The sequence below is a fragment of the Gopherus evgoodei genome, chromosome 2 (genome assembly GCF_007399415.2).
Source record: "Gopherus evgoodei ecotype Sinaloan lineage chromosome 2, rGopEvg1_v1.p, whole genome shotgun sequence".
Classification (NCBI taxonomy): domain Eukaryota; kingdom Metazoa; phylum Chordata; order Testudines; family Testudinidae; genus Gopherus; species Gopherus evgoodei.
In genome coordinates, this window is record NC_044323.1 from 249,101,597 (window position 1) to 249,113,867 (window position 12,271).

At 38.6% G+C, this 12,271-nt stretch overlaps 1 protein-coding gene across 1 annotated transcript in view; it reads left to right on the forward strand.

Annotated features, from left to right (window-relative positions):
• Positions 1–12,271, forward strand: part of CNBD1 (cyclic nucleotide binding domain containing 1) — a 309,025-nt gene that overhangs the window by 188,766 nt on the left and 107,988 nt on the right. The gene's annotated exons all lie outside the window — the stretch shown is intronic.

Below are 12,271 nucleotides of genomic sequence, written 5' to 3' on the forward strand. Positions count from 1 at the left end.
ATACAAGAACTAGGGGTCATCACATGAAATTAATAGGCAGCAGGTTTAAAACAAATAAAAGGAAGTTCTTCTTCATGCAGCGCACAGTCAACTTGTGGAACTTCTTACCTGAGGAGGTTGTGAAGGCTAGGACTATAACAGCATTTAAAAGAGAACTGGATAAATTCATGGTGGTTAAGTCCATAAATGGCTATTAGCCAGGATAGGTAAGGAATGGTGTCCCTAGCCTCTGTTTGTCAGAGGGTGGAGATGGATGGCAGGAGAGAGATCACTTGATCATTGCCTGTTAGGTTCACTCCTTCTGGGGCACCTGGCATTGGCCACTGTCGGTAGACAGATACCGGGCTAGATGGACCCTTGGTCTGACCCGGTACGGCCGTTCTTATGTTCTTATGTTCTACGCATTTCTAAGGGGTGTCGGATCTGTGAGAAGAATGAAATATCCTGCAGATATTCAAAACGATGCAAAAGAAATTTCTTGAGTTTTGCTCAAAAGCAAAACTGGGCCAAGCCAGTGAGTTCATTGTTAATTTATTTATATTACAATAGCACCCGAGACCACAAATTAGTTTGTGGTCATATTGAGCTAGGTGCTGTACAAACACAGGGTGAGGCAGCCCCTACCCTGATCAACTTACAATCTATATAGATGAGACAGACAAAAGGTGGGAAGACGGATGAATTGTTATATCCAATTCTGAGAACTGAGGCAGAGAAAGAATGCATGATTTGCCCAAATACTCAATAGCAGAGCCTGGATTTGAACCTTGATCTTGTGAGGTGCAGTCTAGTACCTTAACCACAAGATCATCCCTCCTCTCTTAAGAATTTTTCATGTTTTCTATTTACAATAAAGAAACATAAATCCCTCTGCAGCACGGATGGTGAGAAAGGCTTTGCGAGCTAAACCTGGCCCAGGTTTGCATGGTGAAACTTTCAGTGAAACTTTCAGTGAAACCTGGGCTGAGTTTTAGAATCATTACGAATTTTAAAAAAAAGATATTTGGTTTTATTATTTAAGATTTTGCATAGTTTTACTCTCTATAGTTATAGCAGTCCCTATTAACTGAGGGCATGCAAATTCTAAGTTTAAGAAAAGCAACAGAACTAGAATATGGAGTCCAAAACTGATGAGTTTCTGTTTCTTCACAGTCCTCCTTATAGCTTAAAAAGAGCAGAATGTTTGTTTCTGGTGCTTTTAATATTAAAAGGGGGGAAGTCCCTGCATTGGGAATATCGTGAATTTCAGCATGAACAAAATACTTCCAACCAAGTTATGACCTCCTGAAAATACATGTTTTTAATAGAAATGCTAATAGAGCATTTAGGCAGAAATATACTTGAAAGAAGAGAATATTTATACAAAAAATTTCTTTGCCTTGTCATTTTCAGTGTTCCTTTAGCTATTATTTAAGACATTCATGTCTGAATAAGAACTCTTTCCCTCCCAGCCTCCTGATCCTGCAGAGAAATGGGAGTTCTGTGTCAAAATCTGTCATAAAAATGAGCATGAAATCACCAACTTGGCATTATTACTTTGCTGAAAGTTTAAGATTTGATCCTGTGGGCTGTTGAATGCCTCAGTTCCTATTGACTTTACATATCAAATGGGAGTTATGTTCCCACATTGCTGGTAGTTGAGGGCACTCTAAATCTCAGTGGGTTGGGTCCTTGCTTCAGTAGGAAAAGAAGATGAACTGGGAAAAAGCAAACCCATCTTTGAACAAAAACACCATCAATAATGAAAATGTGACTAGAAAACCACTGTGGAAAAGCAACTGAAATTTAAATGTAAATAGGTTAATGAAGAATAAAAATAATAAAATATACCATATGGAAGTCACTCTGACTACACAACAGTGTGTATATTGTAAGCCATAATCACTTTCAGTTGCTTTTGTCTTATGAACAAGTGCCGTGATTAATAATAGGCCCTATTTATATAGAAATATCATTCATAAATAAGAAAGCTCCACATTTTGCTATTTTATCTGCAAAAATGCAAGCTGATAATGAAATGCTGATTGTTCTTGGGATTCTGTCTGTTTAAACCACAAGTTTTTGTTATTGCCCATATGGCATAATTTTTAAATAGTGTCAAAAGCACTGCTTCATATTCAAATGCAACATGCATCAAATAATTAGAAATATGTAAATTGATCTTATCTCATTGACACTTTGCATCAGTATTTTGGGATAAAAAGCTTGAACCATACTTAACTAATACTTGAAATTTTTTGTTTGAAACTGACATTGTTAATAAAGTTCATTTCCAGTTGTGAGTTTTTAAAATCAGGGTACCGATTTTTACAGGCAACAAAGTAAATTTCACACTCCTGAAGTCACAAGGGGAAGCCAGTTATTGAACAGCTAGAGTTTTACATTTTTAATGTTCAACATTTCTGATAGTGCCAAGTAAGGACAGACCTTTGGCCTGTTCTTTCCTGTAATGTTAGAAAATGATGCCACAACATCTGAACTTCCATATGTCTCTGTTAAAATGGATATATCTTTTAAGATCTTCAATCTAAGCAGGTTGTAAGCTTCAAGCAAAATTATTGCAGAATCCTGCCGTTAATTTCTTCTTTCTGATATCTGCACACTCAGCACTAGTAACTCACATATATATCATGGATAGATTTCTAATTTCAGCAACACATTATAGGCTTACCATCAACTTGAATAAAATTAAAGTGACTGAGGAGCTATTGAGGACATAATTTTAATACATCAGCCAAGATAAACAGTAAATTGAAGCCCCATCTGTGTTATGGCATTGGGTCAAATATCATGTTTGCACCTGCTGAGTAACTGGAAAACTGTTTCCATATCATAGGGGGCACATTCATCCTAACTTAAAAGATTCACACAAGACAGCACAATCAAACCTCCAGTATGGCTCTCTGCATAGGTTCTGGATGGAGTTGCTATGAATGGGTCCCTTTGTCTGCTTTGTTCCACATACTATGGAGGGACAATTAGTACCATCTCTGATGTGGCTGCAATGGATGGAGCCATTGGAAGTGAGCCACAGATGCATTCAGTAGCTAAGGAGCCCACATAGGTGGCTTGGAGGCACTCTGAACAGGTATTCTAGCCTGAAGTCTGACAGCAACTATGGAGGGTCAGAAATATAGCTCGACAGCCAGCCTCTGGGATGGGCAGATTGGTTTCTGCCCCTCAGAACCCTCAGAGTTTCCTTCACAGAACCTAACTACTCAGGGTTTATGTAAAGGTAGGGGGTACTCCTCACCTACAGTGATTTGGAAGGAGGAGTGTGTGTACATGTGTAGGTATATACTGTGTGTATGTGTATGTATATACTCCATGTCTCTGTGTATGTGTATGTATATGTACTTTCTATACATGGTGGCAGCACTGCTTCTAGTACTCTGAAGAAGTGATTCCAGCTCTTCTCAGTGTTTGAGATGAGAGTAATGATACAATAACACTTACGTTAAAGAATTCTCCAATTTCTGTTTGTGAAATTTTGTGCTCTATTATGCACATTAATTAAATGATGGACAGATTCTCCAGCTACATGGTGTGGAAATGTGCATGCTATAAGATAAAGGCACATTAGGAAGAAAGGGGAGGAAAATAATTTCCAGGAAGCACTGTAAATCTGTTAGCCACAGGCAATATTGAATACAACAGTGAAACCTGACAACAAATCCATTAACTGGAGGAGAGCAGATCTTAGAACATTAAATTATTGAGTGGTTCTGCCTTTGGATAAGCTCTGATAATTTTAAAAGTTTATAACTTGTTGTGCATTCTAAACCATTAAAAAATATACAAATTTGCTCATGCCTGTATTTGGAAATAGCATATCTTTGTCATTATTTTTCTTTTAAATTAAAGGTATGTCTATACGTGCAGTGCTGCAGAGACGCAGCTGTACCAATACAGCTGGGCCTGTGCAGCACATCTAGCAAAGATGCTCTATGCTGATGGGAGAGAGCTCTTCTGTTGACATAAAAAATATACTTCTGCAAGTGGCATAAGCTATATCTGTGGGAGAAGCATTCCCGCTGACATGGCGCTGTGTTCATGGATGCTGATGTCACTCAGAGGGGTGAAATATTCACCCCCTGAGCGATATACATGTTGCCAACATAGGCTGTAGTGTAGACATAACCTTAGTTTGTTTTTAGATTCCACCAAATGGGTATAGGAGTGATCAGTTTGCTACTGTACACTTGGGAACAAATTCTGCCCTCTCTTCTGCTGATATGGAGGTCCTCTGTAGACAGTAAAACTGGTGGAATTCTGCATGCTCGGGAGCAGAATGCAAGGAACCCTGTGTCCTATCATGGTATGAGGGGGTCTACTCCTGCACTGCTGGGGAAGGAGACCTGGGCAAGCTAAGTGGAGGTGGATAAGGGAAGGAGTAGGAATGAGGTTGGTGGATCTGCAACCATGTGGATATGTAACACTATCAGATGCTGGTCATCAGCAGGCAGGATTGAACCTGGGGCCTCTAGAGCTTAGTACATGAGCCTCTACTGCATGAGCAAACTCTTAGCTAAGACTATAGAGCAGACTCATTTTATCTCTCTTTCTAAATGGTCTCAGTGCCACTAAATGGGACAGAACACCACACCCAGAAGGTGTGTGGGTTACACATATAGCAGCCAGATCCTTCCAGCAGATGTGAAGTGCAATGACCATAGGGGCAGTTGCATCGCTAGGGTTATGGGAATGGCTATAGAGCAGCCTGTAGGAGAGGATTTTTCCTTCAGGGGCATTCCCTGAGCCAAGTCTATGTACTCCAGGTTGGTGTGGGGAGAAAAAGAGGGCCCTTGGACCCCAGTTCAGCAATCAACATGCCTGGGGTGTAGTTTGCAGAAATGTGTTCTTAGGACTCCATTTGAAAATGAGGCATGCATCACCAAGTATCTTGAAAAAATCCTTGCAGTTTTTTTCCTACTTACATGGCGAAGCATGCCAATAGAAATGAATTTGGAAATGAGCCTTTAGCATATTTGCTGCTGTTTACAATTTTAAAAAAATGAAATTGTTGGTGTACATTTAATCTTTTTACTACAGTTCCATTATAAACATCATAACAAGGGGAAAATTTATTGGTGTATATTAAAGCTATTTACTGATGTTCCTTTAATAAAGATATTATAAAAATAAAAGGGGAGAACATCACTGACAAATATTCAATAATTTTTACTGATAGTTTAGAAAAAAAGAATCAAAACAAGAGGCAGAATTCATGGCCATTGTGCTACATCTGTTTGATCATTTCCCAAACCTGTCCACTATCCAAAGAAGAAATCTGTCCTTTTCCTGTTTTTAAGCAAATTCATTACAAATGTAAATGTCTTGTTTAATTACTGCTTCTTGTATATTGTATTTGTTTATCCCTATTTTAAAATATAAAAAGTAGAGAATATATAAAATGTATTAGTGGATAAAAAGTAAGGATTTAAAATATGCATATGTAAAAATAGCAGTGGGGGTCTGTTAATTAAAAATTGTGGTTTTCTTTAAGTTTTCAGTGGTAAGTAATGAGTGCTTCATTTTCTTCAAACATATTTTGTTAAATCTTTGAGGGCTTTGAATCAAATTCCTTTGCCATAGATGTTAGATTATTTTATTTGAGGTTTGTATTTAATTACTGTTTGATGGTATTTTTAATAATAAATGGTATACTTGATAACAAATATGACAATTTTTCCCTTCTCATAATTACTACTTAGAAAGATAATGCTGTCATGGAGCAATAGGGATGTGCCCTGCTTTAGACTTTTGAGGAAAGCACTTTAATTTTTTTTAAGAAGTCACCCCAGTAGCAGATGTTTTAGTGTGATTATGCTGAGGAAGAAGAGGCAAAGGGCTCCAGAGGACCTCCAACCAAATAAATTAATTATGGTATGCTGTAGCTAGTACTACTCTCATTGATGCCAGTGGAGCTCATCGCTTGCCTGAAATGGGAATAGGATCAGAATCATAATGTACTTGGCTAAAATGTTTTGGTTTGTCTGTGAAATTCTTCAACAGTAGAATATTGCAGACCAAAGTGTAATACAGTGTATTTTCCCTAGGATTCCCTTTGGGAGTTCGTGGGATATGCAAGCTTCTCCCAGAGGGGAATAGTATTTTTCAGGAATATTGACTGTAAAGCCTAGCATGCCAGTGAAGGATGACATTCAGTAGAGTGGTCAAAAATGAAAATATATATATATAAATAACAATTTTTGAAAGTTTCTGAAATGTTAATGTTTTGAAGTTTTTGAACAGAACAGATTTTGAACATTTTCATGGATTTATTTTTACCAAAAAAATCAGTTGAAAAAATTTCACTATTTTCACATCCCCTCCTCCCCCTCCTTTCCATGGTGATACTAGTGAAGGACGAGGTCAGAAGGAGAAAACAACAAACAATAAGATGTGAAACTTTTTTGGTTTTCAGAAAACAGACAAAAACACAATTTCAAAATATTAAAAATGTTTATGTAATTTTTGCTCCTGAAACAGGTCATTTTCTGAAGGAACATTTGTTCAAAAATGTTTGACCAGCTCTAATAGGCCTTGACCCTTCTCTGTGGAAGGCAATGGAAGCAGGATCAAACCCACACTCAGGATGTGAAACCAGGACTGTCAGTTAACTACTTCAGATGTGGAGCATTATATAACGTTCCTCTTCCATACGTGCAAGAGAAATAAAATGAAAAGAGATCAGATTGACTAACCTTTATTATTCCTATAAAAAAGCTCATTTCCCTGATGAAGTGAAAAGATCCTTCCAGCTTTTTACTGTGGAGTTTTAGCCTACCTAAGTTTCTTTGCAGACTGCATCATGTATGTGTGAAGTTGAACAGTATATGTTTTATGGAAATATGCCTATGAGTGTGAATATAATGTAACTGGAATATGTTTTAAGCAAAAGGTCTCTTGTAAGGTATCATAACAAAGGGTATAAACCTACTGATATATTCCTTCTTTGTATGCATGTATCATTCTTGTCTCTGAAGCTAGAAATATAAGTATAACTCCTGAGGTCCTATTGTATTATGCAATGTGTGGGCCATTAATGGTGGTTTAGAATCTTGATGACTCCATTGACTAGAACACTTGGTTGTAACTGGTTTATTTACTTGCAAACCTTCCTGTGTACATGTGGGCCAACCAGGAAAATGGAGGACTAGGGGTCTTACAGTGAAATGTGACCATGGTCACATGATACTGGAATCCATCTTAATCCTTTTACTTTTCCATTGATGAGGCAGGGGTGGGGACAAGCACAGACAAAAGATTCCCACCTTGTGCCAAAGCTATAAAAGGGGATGGAGCAGGACAAAAGGGCTGCCAGTCATGAGAAAACCCCTACTTACCACCTGAGTTTTGTTGGAACTAACAAGGACTGTACCAGGGGAAAGGATTGGGCCCAGACTAGGAAGGAGTCTAGTCTGTGAAGAAGCTATTGGAACATCTTTGAGGGTGAGATATTATCTGTAATCAGTTTCTTAATATATTAGGCTTAGACTTGCATGTTCTTGTTTTATTTTGTTTGGTGACTTACTATGTTCTGTTTGTTATTACTTGAAACCGCTTAAATCCTACTTTTTATACTTCATAACATCACTTTTGTTAATAAACCCAGAGTAAATTATTAATACCTGAGGGAGGAAACAGCTGTGCATCTCTTTCTAGCAGTGTTATAGAGGATGGATAATTCATGAATTTACCCTGTATAAGCTTTATACAGAGTAAACTGGATCCCATTGGGAACTGGCTCTCTGGGTGCTGGAGTTAGGTAATCTGCTAAACTGTTTTCAGTTTAATCTGCAGTTTAGGGGGCGTGGACCAAACCCTGGGTCTGTGTTGCAGCAGGCTAGCATGTCTGGCTCAACAAGGCAAGGTTCTGGAAGTCCCAAGCTGGCAGGGAAAATGGGCTCATCAGCACATCAGGTGACAGCACATCAGGTGACAGTCCCAAGGGGATCTTTGTGACCGAACCCATCACAGTATGGTCCTTTCCAAAATATTCATTTGGAAACCTGTTCTCATGGTCAAAACATTGGCTATTCCTCATATACAGCAGCTCATTTGCCCCCTCACGATTATTGAAAGCAATAAATCAAAATAAAGGGCCTAATCCTAATTAGGGAACAACCTGGAACATGAACATGAGGAAATCTTAATTTGTCCATATGTAAATGTTTCTGATGAATACAGCAATTCTGCCACACTTTAAGAACTGGTAAACGGGGACCAAAGGGGGCCCTACCCTCACCCTCATCAGAGAATTGTGCCAAGTGCCATGGCTCTGCTCCATGAGGGAGAAGTCATAGAGTGGCCATACAGGGGGGCATTCACAACTTCCACATGTTCTAGTTGCAATTTTCTCTGCAGCAGCTCAGAGGCATGGTGTAGGAGAAGGAGTTGGGGAATTGGAGGATGGCCTGATGCTTAGCCTGGAAAACAGGAGACCAGGTTCAGTTCCATGCTCCACTACAGACTTCTTGTATGGCTTTGGGTAAGTCACTTGTGCCCAGATCCTCAAAGGTATTTATGTATTTGAAATCAATGGAAATTGTGCCTTTGAGAATCTGTGTCGAGCTCTCCCTTTGGGGATAACAGTTTTTCCCTACTTCTAGAGAGGTTGTGAGGATAAATACATTAAAGATTGAGGTGCTCACATACTATGGTAACGGGTCACATAAGTACCTCTGCTAGACAGATGACCAGTGAGTCAGTGACCGTGTGGATTGTGTACATGCATGACCACTGTTCCAGCCAACACCCAAACGCATTAGTGCTTTACCCCCTGAAAGGGAGGGAATGTGCCAAACCCCAGGAAAAGGGAGTATTTTAGTACGAATCAAGTGTAAGTAAATGACTTTTTTGTACTGATATATTAATAATTTGTGGTTGGCTCATATGAGGTGCCAAACACCCTAATCTTCCATTACTTCGTTGGGATTTAGGATGTTCAGGCATAGAGCCCCAAATCTTTGGAGGTAGGCACCTAAAAACCTTTGAAGGGCTTGGCCTCAATGTCTTGAGGAGATGCTCGCCACCTTATAAGGATCAGACCATGATTACTTATGTGTTAAACATACAAGTGAAGCTTGAGTCATTTAATAGGTGTGTGACAATAGAAAATAAATCTTAACATGCTAAACAGAAGCTGAAACTGCATCCTTGAATTAGCAAGTTAGTCTATGATAAGTGTCAGTAGCTGGATGTTTATAACCTTCGCAGGTCACAATTTAGCTATGATTATGAGAGTGACAATATACATTCATTAAGCACTTCAGATGGTCAAACAAACATTTAATTAACCTCTGAGTTGATGCTGTCAAATTTTGGTACATAAAAGACCACTTTTACTTATCCCAGGTGTTTCTCTCAGTCTTTTTTCTGGGGGTCTTGGGTTTTTTAGCAAGAAAATGTCAGCTGATAACAGGGTTATTGAGAACAGCAGATAGATTCCGCATTATTTTCAGGAGTTGATGCAGTTTTTCTCCTTTTGGTCATGGACATGAGGAATTTTTCACATTTGAAAGGTCTCTGAATCTTCAGGATTTCTGACTTTGAACAAAACTGAGGAAATTAAATTTTTTTTATGGAAAATGGTAATATTGTCAGGAGATTCTAGAATCTGAATGGTTGATATACTACACTGGAAAAAAGTTCAATATACAATTCTCTGCTTTGAAGCCTTGACTTTTGGAAGTCAGACAAAAGTTGCAAAGTACAGGATAGTGAGCCATAAGTAAAATAGTTAAGTGAAGCTACAGAAAAATAGCTGCTACCCATATATCCAAGGTTACAATGATCTATCATGATTTTGTGTCATTCTTTTGAAGGACTACTTAGGTAATGAATATGGGTTTGTATCATAGTGCCAGAATTTGAGTGCTTTTATTTCTGCAATGTAATTCTAACAGTTTGAAGACTAGAAGTTCTGTGATATGGAAATGTCAGGTAGAAAGAAGGGCAGGTAACAAAGTGTTAGAACTGAACAAATAATTTCCAACTAAGAATTTAGTCCATTAATTTAGCTTCTTTCTTTACTCATTAGCAGATTGTGAATCCCAAGTTGTTGTTTTTTTTTTGTGTGAGTAGTTTAGACTTTGGTTTGGTTGCATTCCATTTATTGTAAGCATTTGATACTCATATTCAAACTTACATTGTATAGGTTTAGAGAGGTAGCCATGTTAGTCTTTATCAGCAAAAACAATGAGGAATCTTTGTAGCACCTTTGAGACTAACAATAGCATCAGCTAAGAGGTTAACTAAAGGTTGTTTTGACCATCTGAAGTGCTTAATGAAGTGCTTAATGAGTGTATATTGTTACTCTCCTAACCATAGCTAAATTGAGACCTGAAAAGGGGTTATAAACATCCAGCTACTGACCTTTATCATAGGCTAACTAAATGCATCTGATGAAGTGGGTTATAGCCCATGAAAGCTTATGCTCAAATAAATTTGTTAACCTCTAAGGTGCCACGAGGACTCCTCGTTGTTTTTGCTGTAAAGGTTAGTTTTGATTGGTCCCATAAGTCACATGTAACTGAGGACAGGGATTGAAGAAACCACTGGAGATTTTAATCTCTTCAGAGGAAATACAGTAGAAATTTAGGGAGAGGTAAACAGAAGTAGGGAATTTTAAAAATTGTTGAGACCTTTTCCTTTCTGGCTCACCAATGCGTCAGTGTTAGAAAAAAGTATTGATTTTTCAATTACGAAAGATTTATTGAGTAGAAATTACGTTTTCTTTCATAACACCCATACAAAGTTAGCATGTGTGCGTTCACAGTCCTGGCTGCAAACAGACCAGTCACATCATTGTTTAGGTCACTTAGAGCCTGATTCTGAAACATTTAAGTCAATGAGAGTTTTGCTATTGACTTGAATGGGGAGCAGGATTGCTTTGAATGTGAGCCTTAATTTCCTTTATGGCAGGGGTTCTGGAGAGGAGTTTGTTAACCATGGCTAAGTCTGTGAGTCTGTCATGGAAGTCACAGATTCCGTGACTTTCTGTGACCTCTGATGTCTGCAGTGGCCAGTGCTGGCTCAGGGGCTGCACCGGTGGGAGTCCTGGGCTGCATGCTGCTGCCCCTTCCCTTCCTGCACCAGTGGGGGCCTGGGCCATCTCCCCCAGCACCCATGGCACCCCTGGACCCCCTCCCCCAGAGCATCCACCGCCCCCTGCCCAAGTTTTAGTTAGGGGTATACAGTAAAAGTCATGGACAGGTCATGGGCTGTGAATTTTTGTTTACTGCCCGTGACTTGTCCATGACTTTTATTAAAAATACCCGTGACTAAAACGTAGCCTTAACTGTGGCCCTCAGCTACCTGAACAATCAGCATCCCATCCCATACAAAATGTGCCTGTTCTGGGACAAATATTCGAACATGCCAGTTTGAAATTTGCTTTTCACAAGCTAAAGTGCTGTGACATTTGTGGGAATCAAACACAAAAGGGATGTAAGCAGGTCAGAATGAGCTAATATTTATATTCAAGTGAATGCACTGAGGAATTTGTTTCTCAATATTCTCCCAGCTCTGGTGGACATGGATCCTAATGTTTATAAGCTTCTAAGTCTATAAGCCTCAACATATATATGGTTGAAGGAATATTAAGGTGTTGCAGTTTAGTGTGAACATAGCACTGAAAGTAGAGAAGGCAGTGATGAGAATATTGTTTACTAAAACCATTTGTTGCCAAAGCATTATTGTTGAACTATAAAGACAGCAAATAGAATAGAAGATTATGAATAATACCATCTATATTTCTGAGGCCATTTTATTTATTTCACAGCATTGCAATAACACTGACAGTACTTAAATTCCCAGTTTGCTGTAATTATGGATGTTTGATGACCTAGTACCCGGTTTAATTAACACTTCAAAGCAAGTCTCTTTGAAGACTATTGTACAAACATGTAAAGAAAAGTTATCTTTGTTATATTATAGTGTTACAACCATTGTTTGCAAAAGCAAAGCTTACTAAGATTTAAAAAGGATTATCTATGACAGGCTGTCTTGCAGGGAAAAATACATTATCTGTCTTATCTAATAAAGATAGATGAAGGCTTTTCTACTTATTGGTGCTGAGCTTCTGCAAGGTTCTGAGCACCCTTTTCTCCAGCAGAGCTCAGAGTTGTGGGTGCAGAATCAGGTGCTGTCTGTGGATTCAAATCAATTTGTACATTTCCCTTTTCGATCATTTCAAAATACATGCTAGTGTTACGCCGAGGAAATACAGAGTTATGTTAGTGCTAAGTGTCATTCAGGCACTAGA